Source organism: Salvelinus fontinalis, chromosome 6 (genome assembly GCF_029448725.1).
Source record: "Salvelinus fontinalis isolate EN_2023a chromosome 6, ASM2944872v1, whole genome shotgun sequence".
Taxonomy (NCBI): domain Eukaryota; kingdom Metazoa; phylum Chordata; class Actinopteri; order Salmoniformes; family Salmonidae; genus Salvelinus; species Salvelinus fontinalis.
The window spans coordinates 81,188,439-81,214,038 of record NC_074670.1 but is presented as its reverse complement, the minus strand read 5'-3'; the positions used below and the strand labels follow the sequence as shown (position 1 = coordinate 81,214,038).

At 47.5% G+C, this 25,600-nt stretch overlaps 1 protein-coding gene across 1 annotated transcript in view; it reads left to right on the top strand.

The window, feature by feature from the left end:
- Positions 1-14,058: 14,058 nt before the first annotated feature.
- The window catches only part of LOC129858525 (plastin-3-like), a 101,213-nt gene continuing 89,671 nt past the window's right edge, over positions 14,059-25,600 (top strand). The window contains exon 1 of the mRNA XM_055927830.1: positions 14,059-14,144. The gene's annotated coding sequence lies outside the window, so the exon portion shown is untranslated. The remainder of the gene's footprint in view (positions 14,145-25,600) is intronic.

Below are 25,600 nucleotides of genomic sequence, written 5' to 3'. Positions count from 1 at the left end.
CTGACTAGTTAGGACTGGGTGGAGTTCTGACTAGTTAGGGCTGGGTGGAGTTCTGACTAGTTAGGACTGGGTGGAGTTCTGACTAGTTAGGGCTGGGTGGAGTTCTGACTAGTTAGGACTGGGTGGAGTTCTGACTAGTTAGGACTGGGTGGAGTACTGACTAGTTAGGTCTGGGTGGAGTTCTGACTAGTTAGGGCTGGGTGGAGTTCTGACTAGTTAGGACTGGGTGGAGTTCTGACTAGTTAGGGCTAGGTGGAGTTCTGACTAGTTAGGCCTGGGTGGAGTTCTGACAAGTTAGGACTGGGTGGAGTTCTGACTAGTTAGGGCTGGGTGGAGTTCTGATTAGGACTGGGTGGAGTTCTGACTAGTTAGGACTGGGTGGAGTTCTGACTAGTTAGGACTGGGTGGAGTTCTGACTAGTTAGGGCTGGGTGGAGTTCTGACTAGTTAGGCCTGGGTGGAGTTCTGACTAGTTAGGGCTGGGTGGAGTTCTGATTAGGACTGGGTGGAGTTCTGACTAGTTAGGACTGGGTGGAGTTCTGACTAGTTAGGGCTGGGTGGAGTTCTGACTAGTTAGGGCTGGGTGGAGTTCTGACTAGTTAGGACTGGGTGGAGTTCTGATTAGGACTGGGTGGAGTTCTGATTAGGACTGGGTGGAGTTCTGACTAGTTAGGACTGGGTGGAGTTCTGATTAGTTAGGACTGGGTGGAGTTCTGACTAGTTAGGACTGGGTGGAGTTCTGATTAGGACTGGGTGGAGTTCTGACTAGTTAGGGCTGGGTGGAGTTCTGACTAGTTAGGACTGGGTGGAGTTCTGATTAGGACTGGGTGGATTTCTGACTAGTTAGGGCTGGGTGGAGTTCTGACTAGTTAGGACTGGGTGGAGTTCTGACTAGTTAGGACTGGGTGGAGTTCTGACTAGTTAGGACTGGGTGGAGTTCTGACTAGTTAGGACTGGGTGGAGTTCTGACTAGTTAGGGCTGGGTGGAGTTCTGACTAGTTAGGACTGGGTGGAGTTCTGATTAGGACTGGGTGGAGTTCTGACTAGTTAGGAATGGGTGGAGTTCTGATTAGTTAGGACTGGGTGGAGTTCTGACTAGTTAGGACTGGGTGGAGTTCTGATTAGGACTGGGTGGAGTTCTGACTAGTTAGAGCTGGGTGGAGTTCTGACTAGTTAGGACTGGGTGGAGTTCTGATTAGGACTGGGTGGATTTCTGACTAGTTAGGGCTGGGTGGAGTTCTGACTAGTTAGGACTGGGTGGAGTTCTGACTAGTTAGGACTGGGTGGAGTTCTGACTAGTTAGGACTGGGTGGAGTTCTGACTAGTTAGGACTGGGTGGAGTTCTGACTAGTTAGGGCCGGGTGGAGTTCTGACTAGTTAGGACTGGGTGGAGTTCTGACTAGTTAGGGCTGGGTGGAGGTCTGATTAGGGCTGGGTGGAGTTCTGACTAGTTAGGACTGGGTGGAGTTCTGACTAGTTAGGACTGGGTGGAGTTCTGACTAGTTAGGGCTGGGTGGAGTTCTGACTAGTTAGGGCTGGGTGGAGTTCTGACTAGTTAGGACTGACTGGAGTTCTGACTAGTTAGGACTGGGTGGAGTTCTGACTAGTTAGGACTGGGTGGAGTTCTGACTAGTTAGGGCTGGGTGGAGTTCTGACTAGTTAGGGCTGGGTGGAGTTCTGACTAGTTAGGGCTGGTTGGAGTTCTGACTAGTTAGGACTGGGTGGAGTTCTGACTAGTTAGGGCTGGGTGGAGTTCTGACTAGTTAGGGCTGGATGGAGTTCTGACTAGTTAGGGCTGGGTGGAGTTCTGACTAGTTGGATTGGGTGGAGTTCTGACTAGTTAGGACTGGGTGGAGTTCTGATTAGGACTGGGTGGAGTTCTGACTAGTTAGGGCTGGGTGGAGTTCTGACTAGTTAGGGCTGGGTGGAGTTCTGACTAGTTAGGACTGGGTGGAGTTCTGGCTAGTTAGGGCTGGGTGGAGTTCTGACTAGTTAGGGCTGGGTGGAGTTCTGACTAGTTAGGGCTGGGTGGCGTTCTGACTAGTTAGGGCTGGGTGGAGTTCTGACTAGTTAGGGCTGGGTGGAGTTCTGACTAGTTAGGACTGGGTGGAGTTCTGACTACTTAGAGCTGGGTGGAGTTCTGACTAGTTAGCACTGGGTGGAGTTCTGACTAGTTAGAGCTGGGTGGAGTTCTGACTAGTTAGGGCTGGGTGGAGTTCTGACTAGTTAGGGCTGGGTGGAGTTCTGACTAGTTAGGGCTGGGTGGAGTTCTGACAAGTTAGGACTGGATGGAGTTCTGACTAGTTAGGACTGGGTGGAGTTCTGACTAGTTAGGACTGGGTGGAGTTCTGACTAGTTAGGACTGGGTGGAGTTCTGACTAGTTAAGACTGGGTGGAGTTCTGACTAGTTAGGACTGGGTGGAGTTCTGACTAGTTAGGACTGGGTGGAGTTCTGACTAGTTAGGGCTGGGTGGAGTTCTGACTAGTTAGGGCTGGGTGGAGATCTGACTAGTTAGGACTGGGTGGAGTTCTGACTAGTTAGGGCTGGGTGGAGTTCTGACTAGTTTGGACTGGGTGGAGTTCTGACTAGTTAGGACTGGGTGGAGTTCTGACTAGTTAGGGCTGGGTGGAGTTCTGACTAGTTAGGACTGGGTGGAGTTCTGACTAGTTAGGGCTGGGTGGAGTTCTGACTAGTTAGGTCTGGGTGGAGTTCTGACTAGTTAGGACTGGGTGGAGTTCTGACTAGTTAGGTCTGGGTGGAGTTCTGACTAGTTGGGACTGGGTGGAGTTCTGACTAGTTAGGGCTGGATGGAGTTCTGACTAGTTAGGACTGGGTGGAGTTCTGACTAGTTAGGGCTGGGTGGAGTTCTGACTAGTTAGGACTGGGTGGAGTTCTGACTAGTTAGGACTGGGTGGAGTTCTGACTAGTTAGGGCTGGGTGGAGTTCTGACTAGTTAGGGCTGGGTGGAGTTCTGACTAGTTAGGGCTGGTTGGAGTTCTGACTAGTTAGGACTGGGTGGAGTTCTGACTAGTTAGGGCTGGGTGGAGTTCTGACTAGTTAGGGCTGGATGGAGTTCTGACTAGTTAGGGCTGGGTGGAGTTCTGACTAGTTGGATTGGGTGGAGTTCTGACTAGTTAGGACTGGGTGGAGTTCTGATTAGGACTGGGTGGAGTTCTGACTAGTTAGGGCTGGGTGGAGTTCTGACTAGTTAGGGCTGGGTGGAGTTCTGACTAGTTAGGACTGGGTGGAGTTCTGGCTAGTTAGGGCTGGGTGGAGTTCTGACTAGTTAGGGCTGGGTGGAGTTCTGACTAGTTAGGGCTGGGTGGCGTTCTGACTAGTTAGGGCTGGGTGGAGTTCTGACTAGTTAGGGCTGGGTGGAGTTCTGACTACTTAGGACTGGGTGGAGTTCTGACTACTTAGAGCTGGGTGGAGTTCTGACTAGTTAGCACTGGGTGGAGTTCTGACTAGTTAGAGCTGGGTGGAGTTCTGACTAGTTAGGGCTGGGTGGAGTTCTGACTAGTTAGGGCTGGGTGGAGTTCTGACTAGTTAGGGCTGGGTGGAGTTCTGACAAGTTAGGACTGGATGGAGTTCTGACTAGTTAGGACTGGGTGGAGTTCTGACTAGTTAGGACTGGGTGGAGTTCTGACTAGTTAGGACTGGGTGGAGTTCTGACTAGTTAGGGCTGGGTGGAGTTCTGACTAGTTAGGGCTGGGTGGAGATCTGACTAGTTAGGACTGGGTGGAGTTCTGACTAGTTAGGGCTGGGTGGAGTTCTGACTAGTTTGGACTGGGTGGAGTTCTGACTAGTTAGGACTGGGTGGAGTTCTGACTAGTTAGGGCTGGGTGGAGTTCTGAATAGTTAGGACTGGGTGGAGTTCTGACTAGTTAGGGCTGGGTGGAGTTCTGACTAGTTAGGTCTGGGTGGAGTTCTGACTAGTTAGGACTGGGTGGAGTTCTGACTAGTTAGGTCTGGGTGGAGTTCTGACTAGTTGGGACTGGGTGGAGTTCTGACTAGTTAGGGCTGGATGGAGTTCTGACTAGTTAGGACTGGGTGGAGTTCTGACTAGTTAGGGCTGGGTGGAGTTCTGACTAGTTAGGACTGGGTGGAGTTCTGACTAGTTAGGGCTGGGTGGAGTTCTGACTAGTTAGGACTGGGTGGAGTTCTGACTAGTTAGGGCTGGGTGGATTTCTGACTAGTTAGGGCTGGGTGGAGTTCTGATTAGGACTGGGTGGAGTTCTGATTAGGACTGGGTGGAGTTCTGACTAGTTAGCACTGGGTGGAGTTCTGACTAGTTAGGGCTGGGTTGAGTTCTGACTAGTTAGGGCTGGGTTGAGTTCTGACTAGTTAGGGCTGGGTGGATTTCTGACTAGTTAGGGCTGGGTGGAGTTCTGATTAGGACTGAGTGGAGTTCTGACTAGTTAGAACTGGGTGGAGTTCTGACTAGTTAGGGCTGGGTGGAGTTCTGACTAGTTAGGGCTGGGTGGAGTTCTGACTAGTTAGGGCTGGGTGGAGTTCTGACTAGTTAGGACTGGGTGGAGTTCTGACTAGTTAGGACTGGGTGGAGTTCTGACTAGTTAGGACTGGGTGGAGTTCTGACTAGTTAGGGCTGGGTGGAGTTCTGACTAGTTAGGGCTGGGTGGAGTTCTGACTAGTTAGGGCTGGGTGGAGTTCTGACTAGTTAGGACTGGGTGGAGTTCTGACTAGTTAGGACTGGGTGGAGTACTGACTAGTTAGGGCTGGGTGGAGTTCTGACTAGTTAGGGATGGGTGGAGTTCTGACTAGTTAGGACTGGGTGGAGTTCTGACTAGTTAGGGCTAGGTGGAGTTCTGACTAGTTAGGCCTGGGTGGAGTTCTGACTAGTTAGGGCTGGGTGGAGTTCTGACTAGTTAGGACTGGGTGGAGTTCTGACTAGTTAGGGCTGGGTGGAGTTCTGATTAGGACTGGGTGGAGTTCTGACTAGTTAGGACTGGGTGGAGTTCTGACTAGTTAGGACTGGGTGGAGTTCTGACTAGTTAGGGCTGGGTGGAGTTCTGACTAGTTAGGCCTGGGTGGAGTTCTGACTAGTTAGGGCTGGGTGGAGTTCTGATTAGGACTGGGTGGAGTTCTGACTAGTTAGGGCTGGGTGGAGTTCTGTCTAGTTAGGACTGGGTGGAGTTCTGACTAGTTAGCACTGGGTGGAGTTCTGACTAGTTAGGACTGGGTGGAGTTCTGACTAGTTAGGACTGGGTGGAGTTCTGACTAGTTAGGGCTGGGTGGAGTTCTGACTAGTTAGGACTGGGTGGAGTTCTGACTAGTTAGGGCTGGGTGGAGTTCTGACTAGTTAGGGCTGGGTGGAGTTCTGACTAGTTAGGGCTGGGTGGAGTTCTGACTAGTTAGGGCTGGGTGGAGTTCTGACTAGTTAGGGCTGGGTGGAGTTCTGACTAGTTAGGGCTGGGTGGAGTTCTGATTAGCGCTGGGTGGAGTTCTGACTAGTTAGGACTATGTCCTGATCAGGCATCCTAACTGACCTAAGACAGGGAATTTTTACTAGGATTGAATGTCAGGAATTGTGAAAAACAGAGTTTAAATGTATTTGGCTAAGGTGTAAGTAAACTTCCGACTTCAACTGTTTGTCCTGATCAGGACAGTAAGAGGATGGGGGCCTACGTCCTGATCACGCATCTTAGTTCCCTATCCTCTTACTAGGATGCTTAGTAAGGTGATGGGAGGTGATGAACCAGGAGGTGATGAACCAGACCGGGGAGATGATAAACCAAGGGGTGATGAACCAGACTGGGGAGATGATAAACCAAGGGGTGATGAACCAGACCGGGGAGATGATAAACCAAGGGGTGATGATAAATCAAGGAGTGATGAACCAGACCGGGGAGATGATAAACCAAGGGGTGATGAACCAGGAGGTGATGAACCAGACCGGGGAGATGATAAACCAAGGGCTGATGAACCAGACCGGGGAGATGATAAACCAAGGGGTGATGAACCAGGAGATGATGAACCAGACCGGGGAGATGATAAACCAAGGGGTGATGAACCAGACCGGGGAGATGATAAACCAAGGGGTGATGAACCAGGAGGTGATGAACCAGACCGGGGAGATGATAAACCAAGGGGTGATGAACCAGGAGTTGATGAACCAGACCGGGGAGATGATAAATCAAGGGGTGATGAACCAGACCGGGGAGATGATAAACCAAGGGGTGATGAACCAGGAGGTGATGAACCAGACCGGGGAGATGATAAACCAAGGGGTGATGAACCAGGATGTGATGAACCAGACCGGGGAGATGATAAACCAAGGGGTGATGAACCAGGAGGTGATGAACCAGACCGGGGAGATGATAAACCAAGGGGTGATGAACCAGGAGGTGATGAACCAGACCGGGGAGATGATAAACCAAGGGGTGATGAACCAGGAGGTGATGAACCAGACCGGGAAGATGATAAACCAAGGGGTGATGAACCAGGATGTGATGAACCAGACCGGGGAGATGATAAACCAAGGGGTGATGAACCAGGAGGTGATGAACCAGACCGGGGAGATGATAAACCAAGGGATGATGAACCAGGAGGTGATGAACCAGACCGGGGAGATGATAAACCAAGGGGTGATGAACCAGACCGGGGAGATGATAAACCAAGGGGTGATGAACCAGACCGGGGAGATGATAAACCAAGGGGTGATGAACCAGGAGGTGATGAACCAGACCGGGGAGATGATAAACCAAGGGGTGATGAACCAGGAGATGATGAACCAGACCGGGGAGATGATAAACCAAGGGGTGATGAACCAGGAGGTGATGAACCAGACCGGGGAGATGATAAACCAAGGGGTGATGAACCAGGAGGTGATGAACCAGACCAGGGAGATGATAAACCAAGGGGTGATGAACCAGGAGGTGATGAACCAGACCGGGGAGATGATAAACCAAGGGGTGATGAACCAGGAGATGATGAACCAGACCGGGGAGATGATAAACCAAGGGCTGATGAACCAGGAGGTGATGAACCAGACCGGGGAGATGATAAACCAAGGGGTGATGAACCAGACCGGGGGGATGATAAACCAAGGGGTGATGAACCAGGAGGTGATGAACCAGACCGGGGAGATGATAAATCAAGGGGTGATGAACCAGACCGGGGAGATGATAAACCAAGGGGTGATGAACCAGGAGATGGGCCCTCAGGCCAGCTCCATCTCTGGGCTGTCCAAAACACCACCCCGCTCCAACACCTACAAGCAGATGGCCTGCTAATCATCATTGGGGCGGCAGCATAGCCAAGTGGTTAGAGCATTGGGCTAGAAACCGAAAGGTCTTAAGTTCAAATCCCCGAGCTGACAAGGTACAAATCTGTCGTTCTGCCCATGAACAAGGCAATTAACCCACTGTTCCTAGGCCGTCATTGAAAATAAGAATTTGTTCTTAACTGACTAGCCTAGTTAAATAAAGGTAAAATACAAATTATGATTTGACAGCACAGGCACTGAATATTTCCCAATCACAAATTCTCCCTTCCAGAAAATAGCTGATTTCACATGTTCTAACTTAGTCAGCTTAACATAAGATCACCAACACACAACACCAACACATTGACTGTACAAAAAGACTGCTGTATGATGAGTACATACCATATCTGGCATATTGGTATCTGTCTGACAGTCAGTGGCTCCAGACAGCAGCTCCACCCCTCATCTCCTTCACCCTATCAGATAGAGCACATACCTGACAGTCAGAAAGACTCGCAGCAGCTCCACCCCTCATCTCCTTCACCCTATCAGATGGGAGAACGTTCCAGAAGGACAACCATCTCTGCAGTACTCCACCAATCAGGCCTTTGTGGTAGAGTGGCCAGACGGAAGCCAGTCCTCAGTGAGCCAGTCCTCAGGCACATGAATGCCCGCTTGGAGTTTGCCAAAAGGCACCTAAAGACTCTCAGACCAAGAGAAACAAGACTCTCTGGTCTGATGAAACCAAGATTGAACTCCTTGGCCTGGAGGAAACCTGGTACCATCACCACAGTGAAGCATCATGCTGTGGGGATGTTTTTCAGTGGCAGAGACTGAGAAACTAGTCAGGACTGGGAAACTGGTCAGGATCAAGGCAAAGTAGAGAGAGATCCTTGATGAAAACCTGGTCCAGAGCGCTTAGGACCTCAGACTGTGGCGAATGTTCACCTTCCAACAGGACAACGACCCCAAGCACACAACCAAAAGAACACTTCAAGACTTTGAATGTCCTTGAGTGGCCCAGCCAGAGCCCGGACTTGAACCCGATCAAACATTTCTGAAGAGACCTGAAAATAGCTGTGCAGCGACGCTCCCCATCCAACCTGACAGAGCCTGAGAGGATCTATAGAGAAGATGTGCCAAGCTTGTAACGTCATACCCAAGAAGACTCGAGGCTGTAATCGCTGCCAAATGTGCTTCAACAAAGTACTAGTAAAGGGTTTGAATACTTATGTAAATGAGATATTTCAATTTTTTTATTTCATACATTTGCCAAAATTTATAAAAAACAGTTCTTGCTTTGTCATTATTGAGGTATTGTGTGTAGATTGATAAGGTAAAAAAACAATTTTATCTATTTAGAATAGTAACAAAATGTGGAGGCAACTTTATGCTAGCACAAAGTACAGTAGGTCTTTGTTTATTGTGCTTTTCACATTAAACACATGCCGAGACACCAATCGTTGTTTCCATATTTGTATTTGTATTTATTATGGATCCCCATTAGTTCCTGCCAAGGCAGCAGCTACTCTTCCTGGGGTTTATTATGGATCCCCATTAGTTCCTGTCAAGGCAGCAGCTACTCTTCCTGGGGTTTATTATGGATCCCCATTAGTTCCTGCCAAGGCAGCAGCTACTCTTCCTGGGGTTTATTATGGATCCCCATTAGTTACTGTCAAGGCAGCAGCTACTCTTCCTGGGGTTTATTATGGATCCCCATTAGTTCCTGTCAAGGCAGCAGCTACTCTTCCTGGGGTTTATTATGGATCCCCATTAGTTCCTGCCAAGGCAGCAGCTACTCTTCCTGGGGTTTATTATGGATCCCCATTAGTTCCTGCCAAGGCAGCAGCTACTCTTCCTGGGGTTTAATATGGATCCCCATTAGCTTCTACCAAAGCAGCAGCTCCTCTTCCTGGGATTTATTATGGATCCCCATTAGTTCCTGCCAAGGAAGGAGCTACTCTTCCTGGGGATTATTATGGATCCCCATTAGTTCCTGTCAAGGCAGCAGCTAATCTTCCTGGGGTTCATTATGGATTCCCAATAGTTCCCGTCAAGGCAGCAGCTACTCTTCCTGGGGTATATTATGGATCCCCATTAGTTCCTGTCAAGGCAGCAGCTACTCTTCCTGGGGTTTATTATGGATCCCCATTAGTTCCTGCCAAGGCAGCAGCTACTCTTCCTGGGGTTTATTATGGATCCCCATTAGTTCCTGTCAAGGCAGCAGCTACTCTTCCTTGGGTTTATTATGGATCCCCATTAGCTTCTACCAAAGCAGCAGCTACTCTTCCTGGGGTTTATTATGGATCCCCATTAGTTCCTGTCAAGGCAGCAGCTACTCTTCCTGAGGTTTATTATGGATCCCCATTAGCTTCTACCAAAGCAGCAGCTACTCTTCCTGGGGTTTATTATGGATCCCCATTAGTTCCTGTCAAGGCAGCAGCTACTCTTCCTGGGGTTTATTATGGATCCCCATTAGTTCCTGCCAAGGCAGCAGCTACTCTTCCTGGGGTTTATTATGGATCCCCATTAGTTCCTGCAAAGGCAGCAGCTACTCTTCCTGGGGTTTATTATGGATCCCCATTACTTCCTGACAAGGCAGCAGCTACTCTTCCTGGGGTTTATTATGGATCCCCATTAGCTTCTACCAAAGCAGCAGCTACTCTTCCTGGGGTTTATTATGGATCCCCATTAGCTTCTACCAAAGCAACAGCTACTCTACCTGGGGTTTATTAAGGATCCCCATTAGTTCCTGCCAAAGCAGCAGCTACTCTTCCTGGGGTTTATTATGGATCCCCATTAGCTTCTACCAAAGCAACAGCTACTCTTCCTGGGGTTTATTATGGATCCCCATTAGCTTCTACCAAGGCAGCAGCTACTCTTCCTGGGGTTTATTATGGATCCCCATTAGCTTCTACCAAGGCAGCAGCTACTCTTCCTTGGGTTTATTATGGATCCCCATTAGTTCCTGACAAGGCAGCAGCTACTTTTCCTGGGGTTTATTATGGATCCCCATTAGCTTCTACCAAGGCAGCAGCTACTCTTCCTGGGGTTTATTATGGATCCCCATTAGTTCCTGACAAGGCAGCAGCTACTCTTCCTGGGGTTTATTATGGATCCCCATTAGCTTCTACCAAGGCAGCAGCTACTCTTCCTGGGGTTTATTATGGATCCCCAAGACATTTTATACATTTTTTAAAACATTACAATACATTTCACAGATTTCACAACACCACCCTGCATACCACTACTGGCTTGCTTCTGAACCTAAGCAGGGTTGGTCCTGGTCAGGCCCTGGATGGGAGACCAGATGCTGCTGGAAGTGGTGTTGGAGGGCCAGTAGGAGGCACTCTTTCCTCTGGTCTAAAAAAATATCCCAATGCCCCAGGGCAGTGATTGGGGACACTGCCCTGTGTAGGGTGCCGTCTTTCGGATGGGACGTTAAACGGGTGTCCTGACTCTCTGAGGTCATTAAAGATCCCATGGCACTTATTGTAAGAGTAGGGGTGTTAACCCCGGTGTCCTGGCTAAATTCCCAATCTGGCCCTCAAACCATCATGGTCACCTAATAATCCCCAGTTTACAATTGGCTCATTCATCCCCCTCCTCTCCCCTGTAACTATTCCCCAGGTCGTTGCTGCAAATGAGAACGTGTTCTCAGTCAACTTACCTGGTAAAATAACGGTAAAATAAATAAATAAATAAATAAATAAAACATGTGTCCTCAGACCCCTACTCCACCACTTCCAGATATCTACTGTAGTAAATCCATGTGTCCTCAGACCCATACTCCACCACTACCAGATATCTACTGTACTAAATCCATGTGTCCTCAGACCCCTACTCCACCACTACCAGATATCTACTGTACTAAATCCATGTGTCCTCAGACCCCTACTCCACCACTACCAGATATCTACTGTAGTAAATCCATGTGTCCTCAGACCCCTACTCCACCACTACCAGATATCTACTGTAGTAAATCCATGTGTCCTCAGACCCCTACTCCACCACTACCAGATATCTACTGTACTAAATCCATGTGTCCTCACACCCCTACTCCACCACTACCAGATATCTACTGTACTAAATCCATGTGTCCTCAGACCCATACTCCACCACTACCAGATATCTACTGTACTAAATCCATGTGTCCTCAGACCCCTACTCCACCACTACCAGATATCTACTGTACTAAATCCATGTGTCCTCAGACCCATACTCCACCACTACCAGATATCTACTGTACTAAATCCATGTATTATTTATTTAACCTTTATTTAACCAGGTAGACCAGTTGAGAACACCTTTATTTAACCAGGTAGGCTAGTTGAGAACACCTTTATTTAACCAGGTAGGCTAGTTGAGAACACCTTTATTTAACCAGGTAGACCAGTTGAGAACACCTTTATTTAACCAGGTAGGCCAGTTGAGAACACCTTTATTTAACCAGGTAGACCAGTTGAGAACACCTTTATTTAACCAGGTAGACCAGTTGAGAACACCTTTATTTAACCAGGTAGACCAGTTGAGAACACCTTTATTTAACCAGGTAGGCCAGTTGAGAACACCTTTATTTAACCAGGTAGGCTAGTTGAGAACACCTTTATTTAACCAGGTAGGCCAGTTGAGAACACCTTTATTTAACCAGGTAGGCTAGTTGAGAACACCTTTATTTAACCAGGTAGGCTAGTTGAGAACACCTTTATTTAACCAGGTAGGCTAGTTGAGAACACCTTTATTTAACCAGGTAGACCAGTTGAGAACACCTTTATTTAACCAGGTAGGCCAGTTGAGAACACCTTTATTTAACCAGGTAGGCTAGTTGAGAACACCTTTATTTAACCAGGTAGGCCAGTTGAGAACACCTTTATTTAACCAGGTAGGCTAGTTGAGAACACCTTTATTTAACCAGGTAGGCTAGTTGAGAACACCTTTATTTAACCAGGTAGACTAGTTGAACACCTTTATTTAACCAGGTAGGCCAGTTGAGAACACCTTTATTTAACCAGGTAGGCCAGTTGAGAACACCTTTATTTAACCAGGTAGGCCAGTTGAGAACACCTTTATTTAACCAGGTAGGCCAGTTGAGAACACCTTTATTTAACCAGGTAGGCCAGTTGAGAACACCTTTATTTAACCAGGTAGACCAGTTGAGAACACCTTTATTTAACCAGGTAGGCCAGTTGAGAACACCTTTATTTAACCAGGTAGGCCAGTTGAGAACACCTTTATTTAACCAGGTAGGCCAGTTGAGAACACCTTTATTTAACCAGGTAGGCCAGTTGAGAACACCTTTATTTAACCAGGTAGGCCAGTTGAGAACACCTTTATTTAACCAGGTAGGCCAGTTGAGAACACCTTTATTTAACCAGGTAGGCTAGTTGAGAACACCTTTATTTAACCAGGTAGGCTAGTTGAGAACACCTTTATTTAACCAGGTAGGCCAGTTGAGAACACCTTTATTTAACCAGGTAGGCCAGTTGAGAACACCTTTATTTAACCAGGTAGACCAGTTGAGAACAAGTTCTCATTTACAACTGCAACCTGGCCAAGATAAAGCAAAGCATTTCGACACATACAACAACACAGAGTTACACATGGAATAAACAAATGTACAGTCAATAACACAATAGAAAATCTGTATACAGTGTGTGCAAATTTAGTTAGATTAGGGAGGTAAGGCAATAAATAGGCCATAGTGGTGAAATAATTACAATTTAGCAATTAATTGAAATGCATTCCAGGTGACTGCCTCATGAAGCTGGTTGAGAGAATGCCAAGAGTGTGCAAAGCTGTCATCAAGGCAAAGGGTGGCTACTTTGAAGAATCTCAAATCTCAAATATATTTTTATTTGTTTATTTACATTATTCCATATGTGTTATTTCATAGTTTTGATGTCTTCACTATTATTCTACAATGTAGAAAACAGTACAAATAAAGAAAAACCCTGGAATGTATGTAAATGAGATATTTCTGTATTTCATGTTCAATACATTTGCAAAAATGTCTACAAATATGTTTTCACTTTCTCATTATGGGGTATTGTGTGTAGATGGGTGAGATCATTTGTTTTTATTTAAGACATTTTTAATTCAGTCTGTAACTAAACAAAATGTGGAATAAATCAAGATGGTATGAATACTTTGTGAAGGCCCTGTAGATCTGCACAGATTCTGTCAGACTTGGGTCCTGACCGTGAATCTCGTTAAGACTAAAATAATGGTGTTCCCAAACAGGTCCAGTAGACAACAAATACAAAACTCCATCTAGACACCGTTACCCTGGAGCACACAAGAAATTACACCTACCTCGGCCTAAACATCAACACCACAGGTAACTTCCACAAGGACGTGAACAATCTGAGAGACAAGGCAAGAAGGGCCTTCTACACCATCATAACTCAACAACCCAATTAGGATCTGCCTCAAAGTACTTGAATTATACTGTAGAACCCATTATCCTATGTGGTTGTGAGGTCTGGAATCCACTCACACCATGTTTATTTAGCTTCCCCTAACTATTTGTGCTACACCTATTTGCACATTACTAACACACTAAACATAGTTAATTATATTTCACCGGAAATGTCTTCATGTTTTTGAGTGCAATATTTACTGTTAAAATCAAATCGTCTTTCGTTGATGTGTCTTTTCACTTCTGTTTAGTTCACTTACTTTGGCAATGTGAACACATTTCCCATGACAATGAAGCACTTTGAATTGAATTTGAATTGATACCATGGAGGCTGGCCAATAGGCTGTGAGTGGGCTGGCCGGTGGCAGCGGTGGGCGGGCCGGTGGCAGCGGTGGGCGGGCCGGGAGCAGGGAGTGGGACCGGGGATGTGATTGCAGTGCAGGGCAATAGGCAGCAGCGCAGGACGACAGGCAGCCGGATTGACACATTGCTGGAGAGAAAGTAAGTGACTGATTTATTCTATTCTATCGACTGAAGGATCTATCCGACTCACTAATGTTGCGTTAGGTTAGGGCATCCGTTTAAAGGTGTCATTTGAGTTGCCTGCATTCATTCTCTCGATTTGCTTTCAAAGGAAGGCTGAACTAGATACATCATCTTCCATTACCCCGACTGTAGGCTAAAGAATAAATATTGTTAAGGAAAATCCGAAGTTACACAAAATGAAGCAGGACCTTGCGTTATTACTTTGGTATTTTAGTTTACAGTCAAGGTTATTAGAAATGAGGCGTGTGTGTCAACGTGTTGTACCGTCCAGTAGAAAGAATAGGTCCTTCCTGCTTCCCTAATCCTGGGATATTTTCCCATAGAACTAAGTGACTTGTCCTTGGTCTTCCACGGTTCTTCTATCCCATCATAACTTTCAGAAAACCCTGTGTTGTTTCAGAAAACAAAGGGCTAGATGATACACAACATTACATTAGACGTAACAGCAGATGTTCAGTTGATCGGCTGGCAACATATAGGTCTGTATTCTAGTCTACAGAGAGAGAGAGAAGGATATTCTAGTCTACAGAGAGAGAGAATGATATTCTAGTCTACAGAGAGAGAGAATGATATTCTAGTCTACAGAGAGAGAGAATGATATTCTAGTCTACAGAGAGAGAGAATGATATTCTAGTCTACAGAGAGAGAGAAGGATATTCTAGTCTACAGAGAGAGAGAATGATATTCTAGTCTACAGAGAGAGAGAATGATATTCTAGTCTACAGAGAGAAAATGATATTCTAGTCTACAGAGAGAGAAGGATATTCTAGTCTACAGAGAGAGAGAAGGATATTCTAGCCTACAGAGAGAAAATGATATTCTAGTCTACAGAGAGAGAATGATATTCTAGCCTACAGAGAGAAAATGATATTCTAGTCTACAGAGAGAGAATGATATTCTAGTCTACAGAGAGAGAAGGATATTCTAGTCTACAGAGAGAGAGAAGGATATTCTAGCCTACAGAGAGAAAATGATATTCTAGTCTACAGAGAGAGAATGATATTCTAGCCTACAGAGAGAGAGAATGATATTCTAGTCTACAGAGAGAGAGAAGGATATTATAGCCTACAGAGAGAAAATTATATTCTAGCCTACAGAGAGAGAAGGATATTCTAGTCTACAGAGAGAGAATGATATTCTAGCCTACAGAGAGAGAGGGATATTCTAGCCTACAGAGAGAGAGAAGGATATTCTAGTCTACAGAGAGAGAGAATGATATTCTAGTCTACAGAGAGAGAGAATGATATTCTAGTCTACAGAGAGAGAGAAGGATATTCTAGTCTACAGAGAGAGAGAAGGATATTCTAGTCTACAGAGAGAGAAGGATATTCTAGTCTACAGAGAGAGAAGGATATTCTAGTCTACAGAGAGAGAAGGATATTCTAGTCTACAGAGAGAGAGGGATATTCTAGTCTACAGAGAGAGAGGGATATTCTAGTCTACAGAGAGAGAAGGATATTCTAGCCTACAGAGAGAGAGAAGGATATGATCCCTCTGCAGGACGGACAGGGAGGACAGCGCGTGGTCAATGACAATGTGGGGAATGAATGACGTATTGTCTGTGGATGCTCTGCCATGAGGAACAGTCATATGCTCCCTTACTCTGTCTGTCTGTCTGTCTGTCTGTCTGTCTGTCTGTCTGTCTGTCTGTCTGTCTGTCTGTCTGTCTGTCTGTCTGTCTGTCTCACTGTTTTATTTTTATCATTAGTGTCCATTGTCCATTCTTTCCTGGTTAGGGAAATATAGCCTCAAGCCAAAACATTCCCAGCATGGAAAACAATGATCAACGAGACACAGCCTACAGCTAAAGGTATTTCCCTTGGCAAAATAAAGTCCTTTTGCACCTTTCAGAGCGGGGGCATCTCCCTGGTAATCCCTGGTAATTACTATTATACATCAATTACACATTACGTGAAAAGCTAAATATAATCATATGAAATGAAACACTTATTCAGTAAAAAGGCATCTGCCTGAATTTGGTTGTGATGCAACTCAACCTCTTCTGGCTGCAACTGGGGTGTGTGTGGGTGGCTGTGGCTGTGTGAGTGTGAGTGTGTGTGGCTGTGTGTCTGTGTGTGTGTGAGTGTGTGTGTGTGTGGCTCTGTGTGTGTGTGTGGCTGCAACTGGGGTGTGTGTGGGTGGCTGTGGCTGTGTGAGTGTGAGTGTGTGTGGCTGTGTGTCTGTGTGTGTGTGAGTGTGTGTGTGTGTGGCTCTGTGTGTGTGTGTGGCTGCAACTGGGGGGTGTGTGGGTGGCTGTGGCTGTGTGAGTGTGAGTGTGTGTGGCTGTGTGTGTGTGAGTGTGTGTGTGTGTGGCTCTGTGTGTGTGTGTGGCTGCAACTGGGGTGTGTGTGGGTGGCTGTGGCTGTGTGAGTGTGAGTGTGTGTGGCTGTGTGTCTGTGTGTGTGTGAGTGTGTGTGTGTGTGGCTCTGTGTGTGTGTGTGGCTGCAACTGGGGGGTGTGTGGGTGGCTGTGGCTGTGTGAGTGTGAGTGTGTGTGGCTGTGTGTGTGTGAGTGTGTGTGTGTGTGGCTCTGTGTGTGTGTGTGGCTGCAACTGGGGTGTGTGTGTGGGTGGCTGTGGCTGTGTGAGTGTGAGTGTGTGTGGCTGTGTGTCTGTGTGTGTGTGAGTGTGTGTGTGTGTGGCTCTGTGTGTGTGTGTGGCTGCAACTGGGGTGTGTGTGGGTGGCTGTGGCTGTGTGAGTGTGAGTGTGTGTGGCTGTGTGTCTGTGTGTGTGTGAGTGTGTGTGTGTGTGGCTCTGTGTGTGTGTGTGTGGCTGCAACTGGGGTGTGTGTGTGGGTGTGGCTGTGGCTGTGTGTGTGGCTGTGTGTGTGTGTGGGTGTGTGTGAGTGTGTGTGTGTGGCTGTGTGAGTGTGTGTCTGTGTGAGTGTATGTGTGTGGCTGTGTGAGTGTGTGGCTGTGTGTGTGTGTGGGTGTGTGTGAGTGTGTGTGTGTGGCTGTGTGGCTGTGTGTGTGTGTGAGTGTGTGGGTGTGGCTGTGTGAGTGGTTGTGTGGCTGTGTGAGTGTGTGTGTGTGTGTGTGAGTGTGTGGGTGTGTGTGAGTGTGTGGGTGTGGCTGTGTGAGTGTCTGTTTGGCTGTGTGTGCGTGTGAGTGTGTGTGTGTGTGTGTGTGTGAGTGTGTGTGTGTGTGTGAGTGTGTGGGTGTGTGTGAGTGTGTGGGTGTGGCTGTGTGAGTGTGTGTGTGAGTGTGTGTGTGGCTGTGTGAGTGTGTGAGTGTGTGGGTGAGTGTGGGTGTGGCTGTGTGAGTGGCTGTGTGTGTGTGTGTGTGGCTGTGTGAGTGTGAGTGTGGGTGTGGCTGTGAGAGTGGCTGTGTGAGTGTGTGTGTGGCTGTGTGAGTGTGTGGGTGTGGCTGTGTGAGTGGCTGTGTGAGTGTGTGTGTGGCTGTGTGAGTGTGTGAGTGTGTGGGTGGGTGTGGCTGTGTGAGTGTGTGTGTGGCTGTGTGAGTGTGTGAGTGTGTGTGTGGCTGTGTGAGTGTTCCCTCTAAGGGATCCAACCTGCTACTACAGTTAGTGCTGCTCCTGAAACAGACAGCCGGTGAGTCAGCAGAACCAAGGACACATTCCTAACCGTCACCCTTCTACCAGAGAACTTGATGTTCTGGGGGGATGTTGGACTGCTACCAATCTCTACACATTCCTAACCGTAACCCTTCTACCAGAGAACTTGATGTTCTGGGGGGATGTTGGACTGCTACCAATCACTACACATTCCTAACCGTCACCCTTCTACCAGAGAACTTGATGTTCTGGGGGGGATGTTGGACTGCTACCAATCTCTACACAGTGTTTTGCAGTGTTAAAGGGATACTTCAGGATTTCGACAATGAGTCTCTTTATCTACTTCCCCAGAGTCAAATGGACTTGTGGATACAATTTGTACGTCTCTGTGTCCAGTTTGAAGGAATTTAGAGGTAATTTCCTAATGACTGGAGGTCTATTGGTATCTGGTAGCATGCTAGTTTAAATGATGTCATGCTGCTTGCTTAGCGAGCATCACTTCCCCCCGATTCAGCCCATACCTGGCACGAACTCGGAACCAGCGGTGGAAAAACTACCCAGCTGTCATACTGGAGTAAAAGTAAAGATTCCTTCATAGAAAATGACTCCAGTAAAACCAGTACTACTGGAGTAAAAGTCCCCCAGTAAAATACTACTGGAGTAAAGGTCCCCCAGTAAAATACAACTTTAGTAAAAGTCCCCCAGTAAAATACTACTGGAGTAAAAGTCCCCCAGTAAAATACTACTGGAGTAAAAGTCCCCCAGTAAAATACTACTGGAGTAAAAGTCCCCCAGTAAAAGACTACTGGAGTAAAAGTCCCCCAGTAAAATACTACTGGAGTAAAAGTCCCCCAGTAAAATACTACTGGAGTAAAAGTCCCCCAGTAAAATACTACTGGAGTAAAAGTCTAAAAGTATTTGGTTTAACATATACTTAAGTATCAAAAGTAAAAGTATAAATAATTTAAAAAATCCCTAAATTAAGCAAACCAGATGGCACCATTATCTTGTTGTTTTTTATTCACGGATAGCCAGGGGCCACACTCCACCACTCATACACTCAGACACTCCACCACTCAGACACTCAGACACTCAGACACTCAGACACTCAGACACTCCACCACTCAGACACTCAGACACTCCACCACTCAGACACTCAGACACTCAGACACTCCACCACTCAGACACTGAGACACTCAGACACTCAGACACTCAGACACTCAGACACTCAGACACTCAGACACTCAGACAATCAGACACTCAGACACTCCACCACTCAGACACTCAGACACTCCACCACTCAGACACTCAGACACTCCACCACTCAGACACTCAGACACTCAGACACTCCACCACTCAGACACTCAGACACTCCACCACTCAGACACTCAGACACTCAGACACTCAGACACTCCACCACTCAGACACTCAGACACTCCACCACTCAGACACTCAGACACTCAGACACTCCACCACTCAGACACTCAGACACTCAGACACTCAGACACTCAGACACTCAGACAATCAGACACTCAGACACTCAGACACTCCACCACTCAGACACTCAGACACTCCACCACTCAGACACTCAGACACTCCACCACTCAGACACTCCACCACTCCACCACTCAGACACTCAGACACTCAGACACTCAGACACTCAGACACTCAGACACTCAGACACTCAGACACTCAGACACTCCACCACTCAGACACTCAGACACTCCACCACTCAGACACTCAGACACTCCACCACTCAGACACTCAGACACTCAGACACTCAGACACTGAGACACTCAGACACTCAGACACTCAGACACTCAGACACTCAGACACTCAGACACTCCACCACTCAGACACTCCACCACTCAGACACTCAGACACTCAGACACTCAGACACTCAGACACTGAGACACTCAGACACTCAGACACTCAGACACTCAGACACTGAGACACTCAGACACTCAGACACTCAGACACTCAAACACTCAGACACTCCACCACTCAGACACTGAGACACTCAGACACTGAGACACTCAGACACTGAGACACTCAGACACTGAGACACTCAGACACTGAGACACTCAGACACTCAGACACTCCACCACTCAGACACTCAGACACTCAGACACTCAGACACTCAGACACTCAGACACTCAGACACTCCACCACTCAGACACTCAGACACTCCACCACTCAGACACTCAGACACTCAGACACTGAGACACCCAGACACTCAGACACTCAGACACTCAGACACTCAGACACTCAGACACTCAGACACTCAGACACTCAGACACTCAGACACTCAGACACTCCACCACTCAGACACTCAGACACTGAGACACCCAGACACTCAGACACTCAGACACTCCACCACTCAGACACTCAGACACTCAGACACTCAGACACTCAGACACTCAGACACTCAGACACTCAGACACTCAGACACTCCACCACTCAGACACTCAGACACTCAGACACTCAGACACTCCACCACTCAGACACTGAGACACTCAGACACTGAGACACTCAGACACTCAGACACTCAGACACTCAGACACTCAGACACTCAGACACTCAGACACTCAGACACTCAGACACTCAGACACTCAGACACTCCACCACTCCACCACTCAGACACTCAGACACTCCACCACTCAGACACTCAGACACTCAGACACTCAGACACTGAGACACCCAGACACTCAGACACTCAGACACTCAGACACTCAGACACTCAGACACTCAGACACTCAGACACTCAGACACCCAGACACTCAGACACTCAGACACTCAGACACTCCACCACTCAGACACTCAGACACTCAGACACTCAGACACTCAGACACTCAGACACTCCACCACTCAGACACTCAGACACTCCGACACTCCGACACTCAGACACTCAGACACTCAGACACTCCGACACTCAGACACTCAGACACTCAGACACTCAGACACTCCACCACTCAGACACTCAGACACTCAGACACTCAGACACTCCACCACTCAGACACTCAGACACTCCACCACTCAGACACTCAGACACTCAGACACTCAGACACTCAGACACTCAGACACTCAGACACTCCACCACTCAGACACTCAGACACTCAGACACTCCGACACTCCGACACTCAGACACTCAGACACTCAGACACTCAGACACTCAGACACTCAGACACTCCACCACTCAGACACTCCACCACTCAGACACTCAGACACTCAGACACGTCGACACTCAGACACTCCACCACTCAGACACTCCACCACTCAGACACTCAGACACTCAGACACTCAGACACTCAGACACTCAGACACTCCACCACTCAGACACTCCACCACTCAGACACTCAGACACTCAGACACTCAGACACTCAGACACTCAGACACTCAGACACTCAGACACTCAGACACTCCACCACTCAGACACTCAGACACTCAGACACTCAGACACTCAGACACTCAGACACTCAGACACTCAGACATCATTTACAAAAGAAGCATTTGTGTTTTGTGAGTCCTCCACATCAGAGGCAGTAGGGATGACCTGGGATGTTCTCTGTTTAGTGAGTCCTCCAGATCAGAGGCAGTAAGGATGACCAGGGATGCTCTCTGTTTAGTGAGTCCCCCAGATCAGAGGCAGTAGGGATGACCAGGGGTGTTCTCTGTTTAGTGAGTCCTCCAGATCAGAGGCAGTAGGGATGACCAGGGATGTTCTCTGTTTAGTGAGTCCTCCAGATCAGAGGCAGTAGGGATGACCAGGGATGTTCTCTGTTTAGTGAGTCATCCAGATCAGAGGCAGTAGGGACGACCAGGGATGTTCTGTGTTTAGTGAGTCCTCCAGATCAGAGGCAGTAGGGATGACCAGGGATGTTCTCTGTTTAGTGAGTCCTCCAGGTCATAGGGCAGTAGGGATGACCAGGGATGTTCTCTGTTTAGTGAGTCCAGATCAGAGGCAGTAGGGATGACCAGGGATGTTCTCTGTTTAGTGAGTCCTCCAGATCAGAGGCAGTAGGGATGACCAGGGATGTTCTCTGTTTAATGAGTCCTCCAGATCAGAGGCAGTAGGGATGACCAGGGATGTTCTCTGTTTAGTGAGTCCAGATCAGAGGCAGTAGGGATGACCAGGGATGTTCTCTGTTTAGTGAGTCCTCCAGATCAGAGGCAGTAGAGATGACCAGGGATGTTCTGTGTTTAGTGAGTCCTCCAGATCAGAGGCAGTAGGGATGACCAGGGATGTTCTCTGTTTAGTGAGTCCTCCAGATCAGAGGCAGTAGGGATGACCAGGGATGTTCTCTGTTTAGTGAGTCCTCCAGATCAGAGGCAGGTAAGATGACCAGGGATGTTCTCTGTTTAGTGAGTCCTCCAGATCAGAGGCAGTAGGGATGACCAGGGATGTTCTCTGTTTAGTGAGTCGTCCAGATCAGAGGCAGTAGGGATGACCAGGGATGTTCTCTGTTTAGTGAGTCCACCAGGTCAGAGGCAGTAGGGACGACCAGGGATGTTCTGTTGATAAGCGTGTGAATTTTACTATTTTCCTGTCAAGGAAAATATATGGAGTAAAAAGTACAATGTTTTCTTCAGGAATGTAGTGAAGGTAAAGTAAAAGTTGACAAAAATATTAATAGTAAAGTAAAGTACAGATACCCAGAAAAACGACTTACGTAGTACTTTAAAGTATTTTTCCTGAAGTACTTTACCCCAGTGTTCAGGACCTCTGCCTCACAAACACACGTGACCGTCCTCCTTAGCGTGTCTTAGCCGAACGCACCACCTCGAGAGTTGATGAGGCGACGCACGCGGCTTCAGGCTGAAGGTTTCACACATCCCCGGCTGCTACGCTAGCAGATAGGCCTCCAGTTATTGAGCTTACACTAGTCACACATCCCCGGCTGCTACGCTAGCAGATAGGCCTCCAGTTATTGAGCTTACACTAGTCACACATCCCCGGCTGCTACGCTAGCAGATAGGCCTCCAGTTATTGAGCTTACACTAGTCACACATCCCCAGCTGCTACGCTAGCAGATAGGCCTCCAGTTATTGAGCTTACACTAGTCACACATCCCCGGCTGCTACGCTAGCAGATAGGCCTCCAGTTATTGAGCTTACGCTAGTCACACATCCCCGGCTGCTACGCTAGCAGATAGGCCTCCAGTTATTGAGCTTACACTAGTCACACATCCCCAGCTGCTACGCTAGCAGATAGGCCTCCAGTTATTGAGCTTACGCTAGTCACACATCCCCGGCTGCTACGCTAGCAGATAGGCCTCCAGTTATTGAGCTTACGCTAGTCACACATCCCCGGCTGCTACGCTAGCAGATAGGCCTCCAGTTATTGAGCTTACGCTAGTCACACATCCCCGGCTGCTACGCTAGCAGATAGGCCTCCAGTTATTGAGCTTACGCTAGTCACACATCCCCGGCTGCTACGCTAGCAGATAGACCTCCAGTTATTGAGCTTACGCTAGTCACACATCCCCGGCTGCTACGCTAGCAGATAGGCCTCCAGTTATTGAGCTTACGCTAGTCACACATCCCCGGCTGCTACGTTAGCAGATAGACCTCCAGTTATTGAGCTTACGCTAGTCACACATCCCCGGCTGCTACGCTAGCAGATAGGCCTCCAGTTATTGAGCTTACACTAGTCACACATCCCCAGCTGCTACGCTAGCAGATAGGCCTCCAGTTATTGAGCTTACACTAGTCACACATCCCCAGCTGCTACGCTAGCAGATAGGCCTCCAGTTATTGAGCTTACACTAGTCACACATCCCCAGCTGCTACGCTAGCAGATAGGCCTCCAGTTATTGAGCTTACGCTAGTCACACATCCCCGGCTGCTACGCTAGCAGATAGGCCTCCAGTTATTGAGCTTACACTAGTCACACATCCCCGGCTGCTACGCTAGCAGATAGGCCTCCAGTTATTGAGCTTACGCTAGTCACACATCCCCGGCTGCTACGCTAGCAGATAGGCCTCCAGTTATTGAGCTTACACTAGTCACACATCCCCAGCTGCTACGCTAGCAGATAGGCCTCCAGTTATTGAGCTTACGCTAGTCACACATCCCCGGCTGCTACGCTAGCAGATAGGCCTCCAGTTATTGAGCTTACGCTAGTCACACATCCCCGGCTGCTACGCTAGCAGATAGGCCTCCAGTTATTGAGCTTACGCTAGTCACACATCCCCGGCTGCTACGCTAGCAGATAGGCCTCCAGTTATTGAGCTTACGCTAGTCACACATCCCCGGCTGCTACGCTAGCAGATAGACCTCCAGTTATTGAGCTTACGCTAGTCACACATCCCCGGCTGCTACGCTAGCAGATAGGCCTCCAGTTATTGAGCTTACGCTAGTCACACATCCCCGGCTGCTACGCTAGCAGATAGACCTCCAGTTATTGAGCTTACGCTAGTCACACATCCCCGGCTGCTACGCTAGCAGATAGGCCTCCAGTTATTGAGCTTACGCTAGTCACACATCCCCAGCTGCTACGCTAGCAGATAGGCCTCCAGTTATTGAGCTTACACTAGTCACACATCCCCAGCTGCTACGCTAGCAGATAGGCCTCCAGTTATTGAGCTTACACTAGTCACACATCCCCAGCTGCTACGCTAGCAGATAGGCCTCCAGTTATTGAGCTTACGCTAGTCACACATCCCCGGCTGCTACGCTAGCAGATAGGCCTCCAGTTATTGAGCTTACGCTAGTCACACATCCCCGGCTGCTACGCTAGCAGATAGACCTCCAGTTATTGAGCTTACGCTAATTAGCAACATCCAGCAAACACAGAGACACACACATGATATCCGTAAGTTCATCTGACTCGACGTAGATAAAGGGCCTTTTTGCCAAAATCTCAAATGATCCCTTTAAATCAACCCTTAACTAGTGAATACTATAATACTTTAATACTATAATACTATAATACTTTAATACTAGATGACATGGCCACACTCTAAAAGTACTTGATTATAGTGTTACATTATGAGTGTTAAAGTAACACACTTATATTATTATAATGTAACGTTATGGGGTAACTCTCAGTGTTACATTTTGAGTGTTAAAGTAACACGCCTATATTATTAGATAGATAGATTTGACAACATCCGGTGAAATTGCAGAGCGCCAAAATCAAACTACAGAAATATAAATATTTAACATTCATATATACAAGTTTCATACATCACAATAAAGCTTAACTTCTTGTTAATCCAGCCATTGTGTCAGATTTCAAAAAGGCTTTACGGCGAAAGCAGACCATGCGATTATCTGAGGACAGCGCCTTGCATACAAAAACATGAAAACCACTTTCAACCAGGCAGGTGCGACACAAAAGTCAGAAATAGCCATATAATAAATGCCTTACCTTTGAAGATCTTCTTCTTTTTGCCATCTCAAATGTCTCAGTGACACAATGAAGGGTCATTTTGTTCGATAAATTCCTTCTTTATATCCCCAAAATGTCAGTTTATTTGGCGCGTTTGATTCAGGAATACACCGGTTCCAACTCGACCAACATGACTACAATGTATCTAATAAGTTAATAGTAAGTTACCTGTAAAACTTGGTCCAAACATTTCAAACAACGTTTCTAATCCAACCTCAAGTATCCTAAAATGTAAATAATCGATCAAATTTAAGACGGGATAAACCGTTTCCAATACCGGAGAAAAATAGCGAGGAGCGCGCTCCTGTTCACGCGCAACAGAACCTTCTGAGTGACACATAGAAAGAACAGGACTACTTATTAATTTCTCAAAAGAAAAACATCGAACAATTTCTAAAGACTGTTGGCATCTAGTGGAAGCCATTGGAACTGCAATCTAATGCCCTAATGAATCAGGTTTCCCATAGAAAAGCATTGGAAAACACAATGACCTCAACATTTTTTTC